The following is a 20436-nucleotide window of genomic DNA, read 5'->3' on the forward strand; positions in this document are numbered from 1 at the left end:
ATAATTGACATCTGCATATCGTCTGCGAAAGGTTCAGAAGTCATTTGTGGGATTGAGCTTTTATAATATGATTCCTAAGGTAATTTTGGACCTACCAATGCATAAGTTTAAAGAATGTGTTAAAACACATTTATTACAGCGAGGTTATTATACAATTGATGAATTTCTTAATGACAAGGTTGCTCGGAAGCATCCTGCTCCGCTTTCATCTCTCAAAAGATAGAAAAATGAATGATAAAAAGTAAAATGTAAATTGTTGATGTCGGAAAAGAGAAACTGCTGAGTTTCTTGCCGGCTTCTTCTCGATAGAATCTTCCTTCCGATCCGGAGTCACTACAAATAGACAGACTTGACGTTTCAAAAGTGCTTATATTAGGCCATAAAGGAAAATAAATAAATTTTGAATTTTTTGAATTTTATAGGTATACAAAGTGACCAAATAACACGCGTAAGTTTTTGCTGACGCTACATCAATTGCGCCAATCAATAATATAAAAATGAGTTCACCCACCGATGGCCGAAATACTGCGTGTGTGACAGACATTTACAAACTTCAATTTAGGTAACAGCGTTTTTGCGTAGCCATGTCCTTCCGAGTTATAAACAACAATACAATAAAATTTTTACCTCATTAGGTACAATTTTAACCCGGGTACAATTTTTACCTAATTAGGTACAACTTCAATAAAGTTGGAATAGAATTCTACAAACCGATTGGTTTATATTATTATTTCTGTACCATAAATTGTTTGGTGGACCTATTATACATGAAGTGTACAAAGGAAAGCTTATCTCTATAAGATATCCCTTCCAGCTACCCCGAGATGTGAGTAACATGATTTCATTGTGAAAGGTCAAGGTAAGGGACAATGTACTAAATAATAAGTACATAATGATACTAAAAATTTACAACATGCTACGTACTAAAACAGAATAAAATTTGAAGATATTATTATCCTACTAATATTATAAATGTGAAAGTGTGGATGTTTGTTACTTAATAACGCAAAAACGGCTGAACGGACTTAGATGAATTTTCGCATGCATGTAGCCTTTGACATGGAAAAGAACATAGGGAGAATTTAAATTTGTTTACGAGCTAAGCCGCGGACAGCTTATAATTTTGGTACGCATGTCACCTACGCTATGGAAAAGGACATGTTCTTTCTATACCGATCTCTCAAAAATTTTTCCTTGAAGTAATTAAAAAAGGTGAAGGAGAACATCTTGGCAACTTACATGTCTAACAGATCCCTTTAATGTTCCCAAAAGCGTGAGAAGTCCGACAATCCGCAGCCGTCTAGCAGTGGCGTGCACTACATGCACAAAAGCACTGCATACCCTAAAATTTTCATAAAACTGGCCACGGAGGGGGATTCTACCATTTTATACCATTTTACTTCTTTATGCTTACCCTGGTCCAAATTCCTGTGCACGCCACCGCCGTCCAGCGTGGTGGACTACAGCCTAATCTCCTCTCATTGTGGGAGGAGTACTGGGCCCTGTACGATAATGATACGTCTATATCATGACAGGTAGAGATGATTATCTCGTCGCGCGCATGCTAGCCTTACTGGTGCTACGACTGTGATGCAATGTTTACCTCAAACAAAACTGTGTCGGTATTTTTTTAAATGGCCGTTTCCTTATTCATATATTACCGTTCCGAGCCATGGTTGCGTCCGCTGTTGCAACACAGCGCTCAATGGACGGCATACTTGCAAATGAAGCCGGTTCGGACGGTTACAAGACGGCCGATCTGGCTGGTTGGTTCCGACAGCCGACATTGATGTCGACGCTTGACATTGGTCGGAAGTTGGGGCCATCTTGCATTGCGGGGTTCAAAGAGAGACTGATAACCGTGGTATAACGAATAAATGTTTTGTTACACTTGAACTAAGAGCACCTGGCACAGCGATCAGCGCTGTGGTTTTTAATAGGGACATACCGGTTTCGGTCCCCGGTAGAGGCACTTTCTCTGGTCTGGGGGCTTCGGCCGTAGGTAGTTACCACGCTATCGACATATACTTGTCGCTAAGCGTTCCCGTACAATGTCGCGTAAAAACCGATTAGAGGTATAGGTTTAATATAGCTGCCATACCCTTAACAGGTTAGCCCGTTACCATCTTAGACTGCATTCTAGCTGCAGGTGAGATTCTCATGCTACTGGTTAGGATTGCTGCTGTTGTAAATCTCAAAAATGTATGGCGGCCAAAATGCAGACGGACAGACAGACAAAAAAGAAAAAAAAAAATTTTTCTTCAGTTTCTATTATAAAGGACCCACTAAAAAATAGTAGCCTATGTTACTACCCGTCTTTTTAACAATTTCCTTGCCAAAAAGTTAATTGGTTGCTTAGTTAAGGCGTTTAATTGATATAAAAAAAAAACTCAACATATCTCTTTGACCGTATAGTCCAACCCAGAGATGTGTAGTGACTGTAGTGAGTGTAGTGTAGTGTGTAGATGACAGCATCTACACACGCTAAAAATTCACCCAGCGAGGCAATTTTTTTTTTTTTTTTTTTTTTAATATACTACGACGATACACACATCGCCACCTAGCCCCAAAGTAAGCGTAGCTTGTGTTATGGGTACTAAGATGACTGATGAATATTTTTATGAATAATATACATACATACTTAGAAAATACATATAAACACCCAGACACTGAAAAACACTTAATGCTCATCACACAAATATTTTCCAGTTGTGGGAATCGAACCCACGGCCTTGGACTCAGAAAGCAGGGTCGCTGCCCACTGCGCCAGTCGGCCGTCAATTTTATCACATCTTAGCCTTATTATGGTGAAAAGTTTTCAACGCAAAAAGCGCCAACTCACTAATTTGCCATTAGCACGTGTCAGCAATGGCCGATGTGACAAAACAACGGCGACCCAGTTAAAATGCCATGTCCAATGTTTCTTAGTATGCAAAAAAAAACAAATAAATTCCATAAGTAGGTAATTACAAAAAATATATGTACGAGTATATACTGTTTCTACGCGATGCGGTGTGGTGACGGCAGATCAGAATACAGTTGTCACCTACTCTTCCCACGGGTGTCGTACGAGGTGACTAAGGGAATATTCCAATCGTAAACGAAACTTGTATTCGCCGCCATTTGCACACGCGTTAGAAGTTTTACTTACAACTACTGCAAGATAAAAATCTTTTCAAAAATATTGGATAGAAGCAGGCGGTACTTTGCGAAAATCCATGATATATTATCAAAATTAAGCTTAATTTGCTTTAATCCGCGAAAAGCAGGAGAATCTGTGTGGTGTAATTTATAATTTCTTCAATCCTTATACTCCACACCAAACAGATCTTCGGCAATATACCCTCTACGAACGTTTCGCTCCGAAACCGAGCATCCTCAGGAGATGTTGACTTTACAATGAATAATTGTTAAGTCCTAGACTTCAACAGTCTTAAGAAATTATAAATTACACCACACGGATTCTCCTGCTTTTCGCGGATTATAGCAAATTAAGCTTAATTTTGATAACTTTTCAAAAATTTCATCTTTCGCCAATAGTAAAAAGGTATTTAATACATTGAAAGTTTACACATTGAATTTTATTGTAACGCATTATCTAGTTGTCATTATCGGACCACCAAGTCTTACTCAATATTAAAATTCGACATTATTGTACAGTTGAATCAATAAATCACCGGAATGAGCCCACAGATTTTGACAATTGAAAGTGTACACTGTCAAAGCTTTTTTTGAAAAACTAAAATGTTGACTATAGCTAATTTCATCGTGTCGGTTTTTTGTGACGGTGTGCATCGTAAAAATTTGCTCTCACCATTTTTCCCTAACGCGCCAAAAGAAGTATGACTTCAATAATGAAATAAATGAATTTTGAATTCTGATAAAAAAAAATATGAATGCATTTCAGTAGTCGGTTAAACTAAGCACCTGGCGCAACTAACTAGCCGAAGTAAGCCGGCGAGTAAAAGTATGAAGTTATTCGATTATACGCGTTACGCCACCGCGGGTTAGGCCGCGGCGCAAGTGGTAGAAGTGGCAAGTGGCAACGCAACAACTGGTTTGTGGTCTCATTCGGGCCGACTGCGCTGGGAATTTGTTGTTCTAAAGAAGTCTACGCGGTAAGATACGCCGGTACGATGTCGCTTAGAAACTGATTAAGGCTATGGTTTAATTTAACTGCGATAGAACCTAAAAGGTAACAAGTTAGCCCGCAACATCACTTACAACCAGGCGAGATTGCAGGGCAGTGGAATTAAAAAAAATGTTCGGTTGGATAATTTTTTTTTCACTAAAAGTTAACTCTTGACGTCGCGGTACTACTATTATAATCTATCTATACCGCAACTTATAATAAAACTGCAACGAGTCGATTTGTGCATATTGACGATAAATATATCTTTTTCTCGAAAGCACTCTATAACCGATAATTAACCCAAAACTGTAATTTTTTATTCATGTCTGTCTGTCTGTGTCATCGCCGCGCATCGCGCTAAAGCTGCACTGTACGAATTCAAATGATATCGCACGATACGAGTGCACTACGAGGTAGACACTACTTCTGGACATTGGATATTTTGTCACGAAATTCAGTTCAGTTCCTTTGGAAGAGGGGAAAAAAGTGTTTTACGATTTAACACCAAAACTTCGTCAAATGTTCAACGATTAAAATAATTCTTGCTGGACTGGATACGTTATACTATCAGTTTAGTTTTGCCCAAATTTCGTGAAGATCTGACGAATATAAGGAGAAAGAAGCCAGAACTCCTCAGCGGACAATAGCTAACCCCTCACTTAAAGCTAAACAATACTGAAAACATAAAGTGTTGCCACACACAGTATTGGACCAAACAAAAAAGTTCGAAATATTCTTGGTTAACCTTAAACAAACGGATAAATTAACGAGCTCGATTCTTCCTTTAACGAGTAGGTACTATTCTTTGTTAGTGATGGGAGCTGAGACTAGTGGACAAATTATCTTCCAAAGTTCTAAAGACGGTCACCCATCAATTTACTGACTTGGGCTAAGGTTGCTTTTCCAGCGATTAGTAATTGATTTATATTTAAGTAGTTTTAGACTGTGTAGAATCCCTTAACTTACGCGGGCAAAGCCACAGGGCACATCTAGTAATTAATGATTGAATATTACCAAAACTTCTATTGAATACCGTAAAACTTATAGGAAAAGATTGTACCGTGGAATATAATTATAAATACGTCCTTCTGTCAGTTTGTGACCTTCTAACGTATAAGCCACTGAAGGAAATTACGAATTTGCCTGTAGGCTGCAGCTTGTTTGTTTGCATAAGGTAAAACCTATCGCAGAAAATTACGTAATTTCATGGGAAATCAGAAATTCTACACGGACAAAGTCACGGCCAACCGCTAGAACAAGCTAATAAGGATTAACAATTTTAATTTATTAAATTTTTCCATATGAATAAACTGAGTAAAGTCTTATAATTAACTTTATTGGGTTTGCGAGTGTTTTAGTCATCATTGCCTTATATTATCTGTAATGTAGGTCAAGTTCTAAAGGCGACCACGAACTTTTGCTCGCGGATTTGCCTGCGTGAAATTCATGGTTATAATTAAGTGAATAGTAATTACATTTTAATTTCCCTGCGGTATTATGTAGCTTTAATTAGTCTTTATTGCAAACTGCGAATTTCTAGAAATGGACATAACTTAGTGACATCTGTATATCGTTTGCAAAAATAATATCTCGCCTCGGTATTAAATAACCAAGTAATTTGTCTATATTGGTAGCGAATTACTAGAATTGGACATAAGGAATTTATTGGATAAGTATACTTTTCTGCCATACGATCTTTGTCTAAGGTAATTTAGGACCTAAAACAATTTATTACAGCGAGATTTGGGTTAAATTTCAACCTTACAAAATAGGAAAATGAATGTTATACTATTTTATATTGTTGTTATTGGAAAAGAGCAACTTCTGAACTTCTTGCCGGCTTCTTCTCGGTACAATCTGCCTTCCGATCCGAGACAGACTTGTCGTTTCAAAAGTGCTTATAAATAAGAATATTGAAATAAATAAATTTGATTTTTAATTTGTACAATATCACTAAAAAATATTTATTACCGCTTCGGCTTAAAACATAACAAACAGACATAAAGATTTTAATAATGTTCGTATAATCTATTGGCCTTTTCCACTTATTTTTTCGGCAAGGACTATAAGCCTGTTAAATTTAAAAGTCCTTAAATGTGTTCCACATCTATTTACTTAAAAATTATATTAAAATATTAACTTGGGTTTATATTTACAAAACGTTTATTGATTCGATGTATGTGATCCAAACTCGGCCCCCTTTTACTCGTAGTATCTAAGGCCTATGCTTTTCTAACTTCATAGGCCAACATTAACTCGACTGTGAGATGGTGATAACAAAAAGAAAAACCTGGCTAAGTTTGTTGTGGGATCTTCTTAGACCAGGGCGCGTTTGGAACCCTCCTAGCTTTAGTTTTAAGTTAACGAATGCAGTTATCACCATCACTAACATTAGTGTAACATGTTAAATGTATAAACGCTTCATAAGTGCCTGTGATAACGTCTACATGAATAAAACATTTTTGAATATGAATTTGCTATAAGAAACGGTTTTTAACAAACAAACATGCAAAAACTGAATTCTAAAAATGTACCTAGGTCAAGGTATATAGGCGATTTGTGTTGAAACAAATTTTTTTTAAGGTAATAATCTATACTTAGGTAGAAAATAATCGGTTGACATTTAGTCCGCCTGGCTGGGTTTATGGGCCGAGTGGTTTGAACTTGACTCGTTTTCTATATTTGTTGATTTTCGACCAAAGGATATCATGTCGAAGATTATACTATCGGGTCAAGGTAATAAGGTTATTAAGATCTTTGCTACGCCTACCTAGAACTTGTTATTCGATTATATAACCCGACTTCAAGAAGGAAAAGTTCTATGTTCGACTGAGATTTTGAAAATTATTTTAACTTTCATCAACAATAGCCAGTTTTTTTTCATTCCACTTCAAGTTATCCCTTGACTGCAACCTCACCTGGTAGCGGGCTAACCTGTTAGGGAATATGGTAAGCATACCCCTGATAGGTTCCTACGCGACATAGTACCGGAATGCTAAATCGCTTAGCGGCATGTCTTTGTCGGTAGGGTGGTAGCCACGGCCTCCCAGACCAGACCATAGAAAATTTAGAAATTATAAATTCACAAATTGCCCCTGATGGAAATCGAACCAGGGTACTCCTAATTAAATTCACAGCGCTCACCGCTGCGCCAGGGAGGTCTATAGGTTGGCCTATCTATTCATCACATCAACACATTACTCATTGTGGGAAAATGAAAAGTGGGGCCATAGTCCACCACGCTGTGTCAGTGCGGATTGGTGGACTCCGCACACCTTTCAGAACATTATGTAGAACTCTCAGGCATGTATGTAGGTATCCTCACGATGTTTTGATGATGGTGCGGGATTTGAACTCTTCCTCCCGATAGTGAAGTCGAGCTTCTATCCAATGCGCTATCACCAGATAAAATCTCATAAGAGGATCTGCAAGATTTGATCCTTTATTCGCCTTTATCTTAGTACCTGTAAATTTAGGGACCTGCTGATCGAGTTCCCGCGTGCTGATTCAAATAACCAACACATATTAAAAAATGGAATTAAATGTTTGTATTGACGTTGGCTATTTCGATGTTTATTAATCGAGGAAAAATACGGTGTCGTTAAAACTGAACATGAAGGTTAATTGGAACATATTATATAATTCGACATAACTTAAGTTCTACAAAGTTTTGTTGTTTTATAACTTGAACAAGCTTAATTTTAAATGTTTTTTTTTAAATTCTACAACAAGTTAGCCCTTGACTGCAATCTCACCTGGTTTTAAGTGATGATCAAGTCTAACCCGTACCGGGCTAACGTGTTAGGGGTATAGCAGTTATATTAAGGCCATACCTCTAATTGGTTACGCGACATCGTAAAGGAACGCTAAATAGCTTAGCGGCTGGCTTTGTAGGTAGGGTAGCCATGGCCAAAGCCTCCCGCTAGACCAGACCAGGGAAGATTAAGTAATTATAAATTCCCAGGATCTATAATCGAACCTGGAGCCTTCCACTTAAAAACACAGCGCTATCTCGCTACTCAAGAACTTAGAACCGGATGCAATGCAGTGGGCGAGCCACATAGACTCAATTTTTTCTAACTTGCCTTGTTATGTAAACAAAAAATTACAAAATTGATATTTCGTACATACACGCAAATTTAAAATTAAGCTTTTTTTCTTATAAGCAATTTCTATTAACAACCGAAGCGCAAAAAAATTGGTCCCCCATCCTTGAGAGTCAGCCATATTGGATTTAGAATCATATAACTTAGCTACCATGCATTGTCATCCAAACCAAATGGATACGTAAAGTTTTAGCGGTTCTGGATATCTGGTATGAAATTTAGAAATAAATGACCTACACTTACTGATACAGATTTCGCAAATGCAAAGTTCAAAATTTTCATCTCCGTTACGAGGCCCTATAAAGTTTTCAAACATAAGCGTTTATATTATTGTGTGCTGATGGTGATAAGTATCTTTTCTTTTTTTTTCGGATTGGTGGACTCCACACACCTTTGAGAACATTATCATTAACTGTCAGGCATGCAGGTTTCCACGCGATGTTTTCCTGCACTGTTGAAGCAAGTGATATTGTAATTGTTTAAAACACATAACTTAGAAAAGTTAGAGGTTTGTGCCGGGACTTGAACTCGGACCCCCGGAAGTCGAGCTCCTTCCCAATGGGCTATCAACGCTTACTTTACTTCCTTATGAGTATTTTAAATGCGAAAGTTTGTTTGTTTGTTTATCCTCCCTTTGGTTTGTAACTAAGTAGCTACAATCAATTGGTTTTTGGAGAGTAACACTCCCTACTTTTTATCCCAGAAAAACACTATCAAATAAAACTAGAAGGGTTCCAATCACACCCTGTTCTATCACTTAGCCGGGTTTATAAATGCTTAAACCTATAAACCTATACAACTAGAAATTATAAAAAGGTCATGCAAATTCACGGCCAAAGTCACTGGTTGAGATAAACAAAAAGAAAAACTGAAATTTTTTGGTTGGTCGGTTAATAAGGCCCTTACTCCATGTTGTTATCCTAAATAAATAAAATTAAAATAATTAATTGATACCCGCTAATTGGTCAATTATGAAAATCAGTGCTGGTTCTGTTACCTTGAGTTCAAAGCATTAGAAAATCGATTGAACGGTCTCAAGCAACCTTATTATTAACTTAACGCGGGATTATGTAATACTGCATACGCTCTGTTTGCTTACACATTTACAAATAGTTTACTTTTTTTTTTCTAGTGATAGTTGACAGACCAATATTAGATCTACCTTTACCTTTAAGTTAAACAATATATTAAAACACATTTAACAAATCGTGGTTACTACACGATTGATGAATTCCTTAACGACAAGGCTGCTTGGAAGCAGGCCACTCCGCTCTCATCTCTCACAAAACTGAAAAATTCTAAAGATTGTTAAACTTTAAAATGATGTTGGAAAAGAGCAATCTGCTGAGTTTCTTGCCGGCTCTTCTCAGTGGAATCTGCCTTTCGAACCGGTGGTAGAGTCACTACAAACAGACTGACTTGACGTTTCAAAAGTGCTTATTAATTAGGCCTACTTAAAAGAAATGAATTTTGAATTTAGAATTTTGTCATAAATAAACAATTAGAAACCGGGTTGTCATAAACAAACTTTTGAATTCGTTTGTATGGAAAAAAATATGCTTCGTTCGATTTAATATTTTTACAGGTGATTCCTTATGAAACAAACTAATACATCCTTTAATATTTTTTCGTAATTCTGTTACACGCTTCATCACAATACTTGTCATCAACATTAACCCATCACTGGGTCATTGCAGGGCACGGATATCCTCGCAGAATGAAAAGCAAGTGATATTTTTAAGGCGTGCTGAGAATCGAACTCGGACTCTCCGAAAGGGAGGCTGAATCCTACCCACTGGAGTATCACCGCTAATCCTAAGAATCAAGCATAACCTTGAAAATCACTCTTCTGATTTTTTGTGTGTACTTAAATAGAACATTTTAATTTATTTTTGATAATTCCGCAAAATGTTAAGGCTAAGAGATCCCAACATAATTATATACCTAAGTATAAATTTAAATGATAAAATTAATGTCGTACTTAAGATTTATATTCGCTTTATTGCTATGTCTTTAATTTTTCTCTTAGTTATCTACTTAGTATTTCTCAATCTGTTTAGTTATTTTAGTGCCTGATTATTAGGAAGTTTTTTCCCGTCAGTTTTTGGCAATCATAATCCTTCATTTTCCTCCCACATTTTTATGCCTCCCCCAGTCAAAATCTACTCTTTCATACCCGCATATCGTACGAGGTGACTAAAAAAATATTGCGGAGAATGGGCAGGAGCGTCCTCTGTGCTGCCGCTATGACGATCTTTAACCCCTCTTTGATTATTATGCAGTGTGATGTTTTCATCATCAAATCAACCGATCGATGTCCACTGCTGGACATAGGACTCGTCTTTTGTTGGGCGTTCCAAAGTCACGATTCTGGGCCGCTTTTATCCACCGGCTCCCCGCGACTCGTGTGTCGACTGATGTCGTCTGTCCACCTGGTTGGGGGTCGACCACCCCAACGTCAAAATTGGTTCTCCGAGCTATGAGCCCCGCCCATTGCCACGTCAGCTTCGCGACTCGTTGAGCTATGTCGGTAACTTTAGTTTTTCCACGGATCTCCTCATTTCTGATTTGATCACGTAGAGATACTCCTAACATAGCTCTTTCCATCGCTCGCCAAGTGACTCTGAGCCTTCTTATGAGGCCCATAGTTAGCGACCAGTTGCGACCAAGTAATCATCATGGCAACACGCCCTCTACCAGCTAGCTTTTGATATGCTTGGGTGGAGGCTTGAATCAAGATTATATCTTACCAATGGCTTTTGCTATAAATACAACATAGCAAAGGCGTTTGCCTTTAAATTTTAAATCCAGAAAGACATAATATTAGTATCTATTTCTGAATTTTAATTGTAAATTATTTACGATGTAAACTTTAATATTCGCCATTTTGTCTCGGACATCTTGGATTGTTTCATGGTAAACTGTATTCTACTTTTTTTTTGGGGCGGCCATCTTGCCTGTTAATTTTTTTCATGGTGTGTTTTCTAGTCAATTTCTTCCACATGATATCCATATTGTGTATAAAAAATTGATTTCATCTTGTATATACAATAATACTGAAAAATGTATCGAAAAAATTAATTTTTTTTCGTGCGAACAAGGTGTGGAGTTTCAGATCAGTTCGGTCAACAAAAAATGGTTATAATTAAATAAATAATAAAATAATAATTAGTTACTAAATTTGAGACTCAGATAACACACCAAACCTGTATTATATGTTTTAACACATAAGTACTGGTAAACGCATTTACTTTAAAATATTAGTTTATTCGATGCTAATTAAGTCAGCTACTTAGTTTTAAATAACTAATTAGGTATAATTAAGTCATAAAGCAGGCCAAAATAGCTCAAGATTACAACACCTTGGAGAGACTAGGGTAGGTTTTTGGCGGAAATATGGTGTTATTGCTTCAATAAACTGTAAATCATAATAATAAACTTTTAAATATAATTCTAATTATATTCTAAATAGATTTATATAATTAAATTCTAAATACAATAAACTGTTTCGGTTAGTAATTTTACTTAAAACTATGTTAGATTCAATATTTGTTTTAAGTACCGCCTTTGGCTGTAGAAGTCCTTGAGTAGCCACGACTCTCTGTCCATATCTGCTCTGGCCCATGTTTTTCCAGCTATCTGTGTTTTATCAGACCACCGGCTTAAGGGTCGGCCTCGTCTGCGCTTAGAGTATCGTGGGTACCAATTGGTAACTATGTGCCCTCCCCCTCGTCTTTGAATCTTTGTATATGTCCTGCCCATTTCGATTTCGGAACGAATACATGTTTTATGGCATCTGTAGTCTTTGTTTTCTTCCTAATAAAGATATTTCTCACTCTATCCTTAATTTTTTTATTCAAGAAGTTACGTCCCATTTCCCCTTGGCATTTACCCACTTTACTACTACTATTTATTATTTTATTACTAACGGCAAATACATAATCATACCCAGGATAATCTAGCTACAATGTGCTCCCGAGCAGTGGCGTGCACTTCATACATGCACAAAAGCACTGCATACCCTAAAAATTTTGTATTACTCATAAACGGGAAGGATTTTTCAATTTTATGCCATTTTCCTTCTTTATGCATACCCTGGTCAAAAACCCTGTCGACGCCACTGCTCCCCAGTTTGTTTAATGCTTTACTAAATGAACGACCTGGCGTCAGTTCTTAAAAATAGCAGTGCATTGCTCTAATGGACGGCTAGCATCGGCAGCAGGGCCAGCACGGGTGGGAGATAAAAATGATATCCCCCGATTCTATCGCCTGAAAAGGGTTATAATTAACATGCCCACCTGCCAAATCACTGGAACATGGAATTGGAGAAGTTTACCCACGTTTATTAATACACAGATCATCATTATTATTAAACTCTTTATTTGTATACCACAATATTAACATATTTAAAATAAAACAAAAACAGAAACATCGAAAGAAGTAGTAATACAAAAGGCGGCCTTATCGCTTAATAGCGATCTCTGCCAGGCAACCTTAGAATTAGGAAAAAAAAGAAGAGGAGAATAGACTGCTGGTGGTACAAATATTAAAATACATACATGCAAATAACTACATGCTAATACATAAACTAGTGAGCACAAATAGATAAAAAGTAAATAATATAATAAATAAAAAAATATAAAAATAAACTAATATATATAATAACAACACTTACATAATTAAATACTTTAACATACAATAAATGAGTAAGTATATACATACTATTAAAAGTCGTCATCATGTCAACCAATCGACGTCCACTGCTGGACATAGGTCTTTTGTACGGAGTTTCACCCAGCGGCTCCCAGCGACTCGTGTAGTAATAAACGGGGGTAAACTTCTCCTATTAAAGCTGTTGTTTGGATCAAGAATCGGATACAGAAGGCAGTGGTCCATGAAACGCACGGCACGTATTGTGAAAGGGTATCGTTATTCACTCTAGAGCCCTGGCCGCCGGGTTGCTTCGGTACTCGATAGTCAAGTGATTTTTTTTTAGTTTCATAAACGCCTTAATGATAGTAAATAATAATAAAAGTGTCTAGCCAACGAACATATAAGGCAAAAAACGTGCCTTAAATAGTAACAAAATATAAAGTTCTTATATACGTTTTTACATCTAAATGCAGCAATTCATATTTTACGACGTTTAGTGAAATTAAATACCAGTTTGTAGCCACAATATTGTAAAATTCAAATTCAAATTAAAAAATGCTTTATTCACATAGATCTTTATCACATGTTATCACTGAAGTTACGTGATAGTGATACTACATCCTTTAACTTAACAATAAAACAAGGAGGGTTCCAAACGCGCCCTGGTCTAAGAAGAGCCCACAATTAACTTAGCCAGGTTTAATTTTTGTTATCACAATCTGACACTCGAATTAATATTTAGCCACTTTACTGGTATAGGTATCAGTATATTGTTGCTAGTAACTTGTATTTAAAGTAAATAATTCTTGTTTTTATCTATAGTGGTAAAAAATTTGTAAACTGACCTTCCTTCCGTTTCATTCAAAAGTTAAAAAACACAAATACAAGCAAGGTTAAGGTTTATAAAAATAAAATATATCTATTTTATTCGCGACAAGTTGCGGCTTGACAGCAATCTCTCCTGATAAGTGACCATGCAGTCTAAAATGCCGTGCGTACTGGTACGCTAAGCCGCTTGACGGTAGCACCTTAAACGTGGTAACTAGCCAAGGTCAAATCCTACCCGATAAGCCGTGTGTGTTTTACAAAAAAGATCGTCTAAATAAAACAAAACCTAATAAATATTTTTTTTATTTCACTACAAATTAGCCTTTGACTGCAATCTCACGTGATGGTAAGTGTTTGTGCCGTCTAAGATGGTAGCGAACTAACCTGTTAGGGAGTAGGTAGTCAAACCCATAATCGGTTTCTACGCGACATCGCACCGGAACACTAAATCTCTTAGCGGCACCTCTTAGTCCGAAATCCGAAATCCGAAATCCGAAGTCCGAAAAATTCAGAATTTGTTAAATTCCCAACTTGCCCCTGTCGGGAACCCGGGCCCCCCTGCTTAAGTTCACAACTCTCCTCCGTCCGTTTTAAAATAACAATTTAAGAAATGACATGAATTTATGGGAGTGTTTGGCCGAAAAAAACATGTAAAAGAATATTGCTAATTATTAATGTTTTTGTGGGTTGATACATTATGCATAATGCAATCATATTTTTGTATCAACCCACAAGTGGGCCTGGCAGATGTTTCCTGCCCGTTAATGCAATGCCCACGCGGTCCAATCGCGACTTCACACCAATCAGACTTGCATTGATATATACGCAAAATTTGGGCCCAGCTGTTTAGGAGTTGACAAATACACATATGTACAGAGAGAGAATTATATATATTAGTATTTCTCACACCGTTTTAACCTTCCGTACACTTCCACGAACATTTCAAGACCTAAATTAGCCAAATCGGTCCAGCCGTTCTCGAGTTTAAGTGAGGCTAACGAACAGCAATTTATTTTTATATATAAAGATTATAGGCTAACTATAGGCCACAGGCTATCCTAGTATCAGAAGGGTTTTGGCCATAGTATACGACGCGGCCACATTGGTAGCCCTAACACGCCTTTGTAAACATAATGGAGAACTCTCAGGCATGCTGGCTGACACACGAAGGTATCCTTCACCTTTTTTTTCATTTTATTTTTTATTGTTGTTCAAATTAAATTGTAACAAACATTTTCGAATAACATCAGCCATCCTCTTAGAAACTTTGCCTATATGGTGATGGTGGGGAGTGCGCGAGTATATCCCTATCCCTATCCCTAACCCTATCCCTACTAATATTATAAATGTCAATGTAAGTTCGTTTATTACGTTTTCACGCAAAAACTACTTGACTTACCGATCCTCATGAAACTTTGTACACATTTTCTTGGAAGTGTTAGAATTAAAATAGGACACTTTTTATCCCGATATTAAACTCGGTTTCTTTGAGAGAGGGGATGAAAGTGTTTGACGATTTTAGACCATAACTCCGACAAATTATAACCGATTTAAATAATTATTTTTGTACTATAGAGGTTATAATATGTGTTTAATATTGCCCAAACTTTGTGTAGATCTGAATGTGGTTGCAGATAGAGTACAGAACTACTCAGCGGACAGCAGCAAAACCCTCATTTAAGGCTATACTGAAAGCGATACTGAATACTTTAATTTTTTTAGACTAACTAAATTGAATGCATGAAATCAATAAACAAAATCAAACGCAGACGAAGTCGCGGGCAACAGCTAGTATCTACATAATTGTATGAATCTTTAACAACTTACTCTAAAAATGAAAGGAAAGTGATATTTAATATGCGTTATGTAGTTAGAAAAAAGTGTGTGTGATATAATTTCCGTTGTGCGTTTTAATCCAGCATGTTTATGTCCATCGAACTAAGTCCCTCTCGGAAGGGAGACTGAAGTCCTAACCAATAAGCTATAAACGTACTCTTAAGCATTTTTTTAATAATATTAGCAATTAAATTAGCACAGTGTCCTTCCTTTACTTCCTAATAAAGCAACCTTGTACGTATACATTTTTCACGTAATGTACCTATGCATCATAAGTACCATCAATGGACCCTATTGAATAAAGATAATTTTGACTTTGACTTCACCAATGAACTTGATTTTCGGTAAAGATAGTTGAAATGACGTAACATAGGCTACTTTTTATACCAGGACAAAAAAATGTTCCCACGGGATTCGTAAAGATTACTTCTAATCATTTAAAATTACAATGTGAGATGGTGATAACAAAAAAAAACAACCTGCTAAGTTTGTTGTGGGCTTCTTCTTAGACCTGCAGGGTTAGTACAGACAGGAGACAAAAGCTATATCCCCGATTATATATCCTGACACCGCCTGCCACAGAAACAAGGAATATGAGAAATTTATCCCCGTTTATTATTGCGCATATATTATTGGGATATTATTTCTACTTGTGCGCCATGCTGTGAGAATTGATACAGCTGTGAAGAAGATACATTTTTATTCCCTCCCCGGAGAGATAATTGTCTCCTGGCCATGCTAGCCGCGCAGGACGCGTCGGAACACTCGTACCTTACTTTTAAGTTTACTAATATGGCTATCTCCATCTTCTCACCACCGTGTAATTAATAAATAAATAAATAAATATACTACGACAATACACACAACGCCATCTAGCCCCAAAGTAAGCGTAGCTTGTGTTATGGGTACTAAGATAGCTGATGAATATTTTTTTTTTTTTTTTTATGAATGAAATACACATAAATACTTATAATATACAGATAAACACCCAGACACCGAAAAACATTCATGTTCATCAGAAAAACATTTCAAAACAATTCTCATGTAATGCACGCATCAAAAGTGCCACCTATTGCCTACTTGAATAAAGATATATTTGACTTTGACTTTGACTCTTAATAAACGCGAACGTGGCAACAGCTAGTTCATAATAAAATCAAATAGTTTACTTTTATGTAAATCAGTCGATGAAATGTCCATACAACATATAATATGCAATTTAATCTGATTAATAACCTTATATATTACTAGTTGTACACTGCCACGCTTCGCTGTGGCACATTCAAAATTCAAAATTCAAAATTCATTTATTTCAAGTAGGCCTAATATAAGCACTTTTGAAACGTCAAGTCTGTCTGTTTGTAGTGATTCTACCACCGGTTCGGAAGGCAGATTCTACCGAGAAGAAGCCGGCAAGAAACTCAGCAGTTGCTCTTTTCCAACATCAACAATTTACATTTTGCATTTTAACATTCATTTTTCTATCTTGTGAGAGCTGAAAGCGGAGCCGGATGCTTCCAAGCAACCTTGTCATTAAAAAATTCATCAATTGTATAGTAACCTCGCTGTAATAAATGTGTTTTAACAAATTCTTTAAACTTGTGCATTGGCAGGTCCAAAATCACCTTAGGAATCATATTATAAAAGCGTATACTCAATCCCACAAATGATCCCTGTACCTTACGCAGACGATATGCAGATGACACTAATTTATGACCATTTCTTGTAAGTCGACTGTTTATGTCCACTTTTTTTTTTATAAAGACTAATATGTTGTCTTACAAATACTATATGGTTATAAATATATTGTGAAGCTACAGTAAGTATGCCTATTTCTTTAAACTTCTCACGGAGGGATTCGCGTGATTTAAGTTTATATATTAACCGTTCAGCTCTTTTCTGCAATATAAATATAGTTTCGATATCAGCTGCTTTACCCCATAACAAGATTCCATAGGACATAACACTATGAAAGTACGCAAAATAAACTAGCCTAGCTATTTCAACGTCAGTAATCTGCCTAATTTTTCTGACTGCGTAGGCAGCCGAGCTTAGTTTACCCGCTAGTGAATCTATATGGGCACCCCACTGTAGCTTATTATCCTTAGCTTATTATTGTGATTGAATGGTTGAGAAAAATAGAAAAAACAATCCTTGATACGTATTATATATCATGCTAAAATTTCAGATCATTGCAGAACTTTTTGAGTTTTTGAAGCGTACACAAACCAACATAACATTTTTATAAATATAGATATGTGTTTTAGCACTAAAGATGTCCCTCCTACTTCCAGAGGCAACCAGTATTATTTGGAAATTATAGATAGTTGCAATCATTGACTGCAAATCTTACATAGACTCTTCCGCACTTAAAGTTTTAGTAGTAGTACCTATTAAAGCATTTTGTACCCAAGCTTGTCCAGGGAAGTCCCTACTACCCCCATGCCTATTTAAGCTGCTAAGCTGCGTTCCATTTCATAGGATGTGTTCCTTGCATGGCATTCAAAGTGTTCCTCTGTTTATGTAACAAATTATCGTTTTTCACTAACCATTAGGTTACCACAGCATTCATTACTATAAAAAAACCTTTAGGATGTTATCAAGAATTATAATTATATAAATAATTTTAACGCCCCACAATCTCCTCTTGGGCTAAAATTTTTCGAAATCTGATAGTAAGTGACCTTAATTTAACAAACATGAAACTTTTATTAAATTTGAAGTCTGTGGGAATTTCAGTATAAAATTTTCATTTTTATTCATTAGCACCCCCGTAACCGATTTTGTGATTTAAAATTCATTCAATACATTCTTGTTTGCTCGTTACATAGCCCAAAAAAATTCTGTCCAAATTTCATGTCTAATAGAGTTAAAATTCAAAATTTAGTTTTTTATGATTTTTTCTAATCATTAACGCCCCCGCTATACAATTCGGAGATTTAACACTTATAAAAAAGTTAGCCTATCCATTAAGTCAATGTACCCTCTACATGGATGCAGAATTTCAATTCAATCGGATGTATAGTTTAATAGTTTTAACGGCACAACCGTAAAAAACTCTATAGATTTATATATTAGTATAATATATTATTATTTTTGCGCAGAAAGTTGGCACAGACTGGATGACTAAGTGTAGGGATCGGGATCTTTGGAAACACTTGGGGGAGGCCTACACCGATAAGGCAACTTCTACCTTAAATTAAACCTAAGAAATAGACATTAAAGGCATAACAAAATTAACTTTATATAATTTTTATCAAATAAATTCAAATTTATAATAATAATTAGTAAAAATGTTAAAAAGAAAAATATTACTTTTATTTGATTAAACAATAATAAAAATAGATGCAACAATTAAAGTGCAGACAAGAATAAAACAGTTGTTTATTTATCAAGGAGACAATCAAGATAACTCACTTGATAAATAAACAAGGGGATAAAAAATCTGCGACTGCATTGGCCCAACCTGCATGCTTCAACAAAAAAATAACAAAATATGTTCTAAAATGCCAATAAAAAACCCCATCTTAATCGATCAAGCCGCTTTTGAGGAAAATGGTAACGAACTCGCAAACAAAACAACCAACAATACTAAACGTATAATAACCGTCACTTTTTGGGTAGAGTCGCGAGGGTAATAAAACAAGGAAACAAAGAATTAATATAGAATTTCCAAAACCCCATCAATCGAAAGGCATAATAAATACAAAAAACTTGTAATTCAACTGTTTTAACATAATCATAATCATAAACATATATTAGTTGTAACACAGCAATAAAAATATAAATTCGTACAGAACAAAGAATTCAATAAATGACCTTTCCGGTACAGCATCATTCAAAAGTCATAAAAGTTTAATACAAAAAAGTATCGTGAACTTTAAAAAAATGTAAAGGCCCAGCCTCCGTATCACTTGAGATCACTTTCAAGTGTCCCACTGGCCTAAATACCCCCCCTCCCCCTCCGAAGTAGTGAAAGCAGATTTAGTAAAAACCAATAATGACATAATACTCTGCAATCATTTGACTGATGGGTACATAATATAATATTTAAATAGATATTTGCATATTTTTTGTTATACATTATTATTTGTTTTCGCACATCACGTTATTTACTTTCATACAGGTGCAATATATTTGTCTACTATTTATTTAATTTATACATTTCAGTATAATTATCGAATTATACTAGATCTTTTTTTTTAACTCTACTTAACAACAATGGCTGAATACAGGAAACAGAAAATAATTATGTCGCACAAATAAAATTAATTTGGAATATAAAAACTTTTCTAAAAAAAACGACCATCGGAAAATTTACCACCAACAAGAAAACCTCCAAAAATTAATTTTCCGTTTTCCGACTTTTTTTGTTATTGTATTGTAAATATTTTAAATTATAACCTACCTCAAAATAGAAGTCAGCAAAGTGAGTGTAAAAGAAAAGTTAACACTAAATCACTGTCACATTTCAGAAAAAAAAACACAAACTGTCACTTAAAGCACGTCGCTTTCACTGCGCGCGCGCACGTTTAATTCACGCGGGCCGCAAAGCCCGACTGCAACATTCACTCATTTTCAGCGGACACTAGCTTATCACTGTGATTTTGTATGATTTTTTTTCTATCGAGAGCTAGGCTTCGTCACGCTGCTTCAGTTTATTTCAGTTTATTTGACGGCCTATTGGCACCGTGGCAGTGACCCTGCTTTCTAAGTCCAAGGCTGTGGGTTCGATTCCCACAATTTGAAAAAGTTTGTTTGATGTACATGAATGATTTTCAGTGTTAGGGTATATAACAATAATATAATTTATAAATTTTCTCTGCTATGTTCTACGTGTGTGCCATCGTAGCGCTCAAACGGATAAACCGATTTTAATGC

The 20436-nt window shown here is 36.0% G+C and overlaps 1 protein-coding gene across 1 annotated transcript in view; it reads right to left on the reverse strand.

Annotated features, from left to right (window-relative positions):
• The window catches only part of LOC120628474 (scavenger receptor class B member 1), a 141008-nt gene extending 120904 nt beyond the window's left edge, over positions 1-20104 (reverse strand). The window contains exon 1 of the mRNA XM_039896860.1: positions 19964-20104. The gene's annotated coding sequence lies outside the window, so the exon portion shown is untranslated. The remainder of the gene's footprint in view (positions 1-19963) is intronic.
• Between the last annotated feature and the right edge of the window lie 332 nt (positions 20105-20436).

Source organism: Pararge aegeria, chromosome 12, assembly GCF_905163445.1.
Source record: "Pararge aegeria chromosome 12, ilParAegt1.1, whole genome shotgun sequence".
NCBI classification, from domain to species: domain Eukaryota; kingdom Metazoa; phylum Arthropoda; class Insecta; order Lepidoptera; family Nymphalidae; genus Pararge; species Pararge aegeria.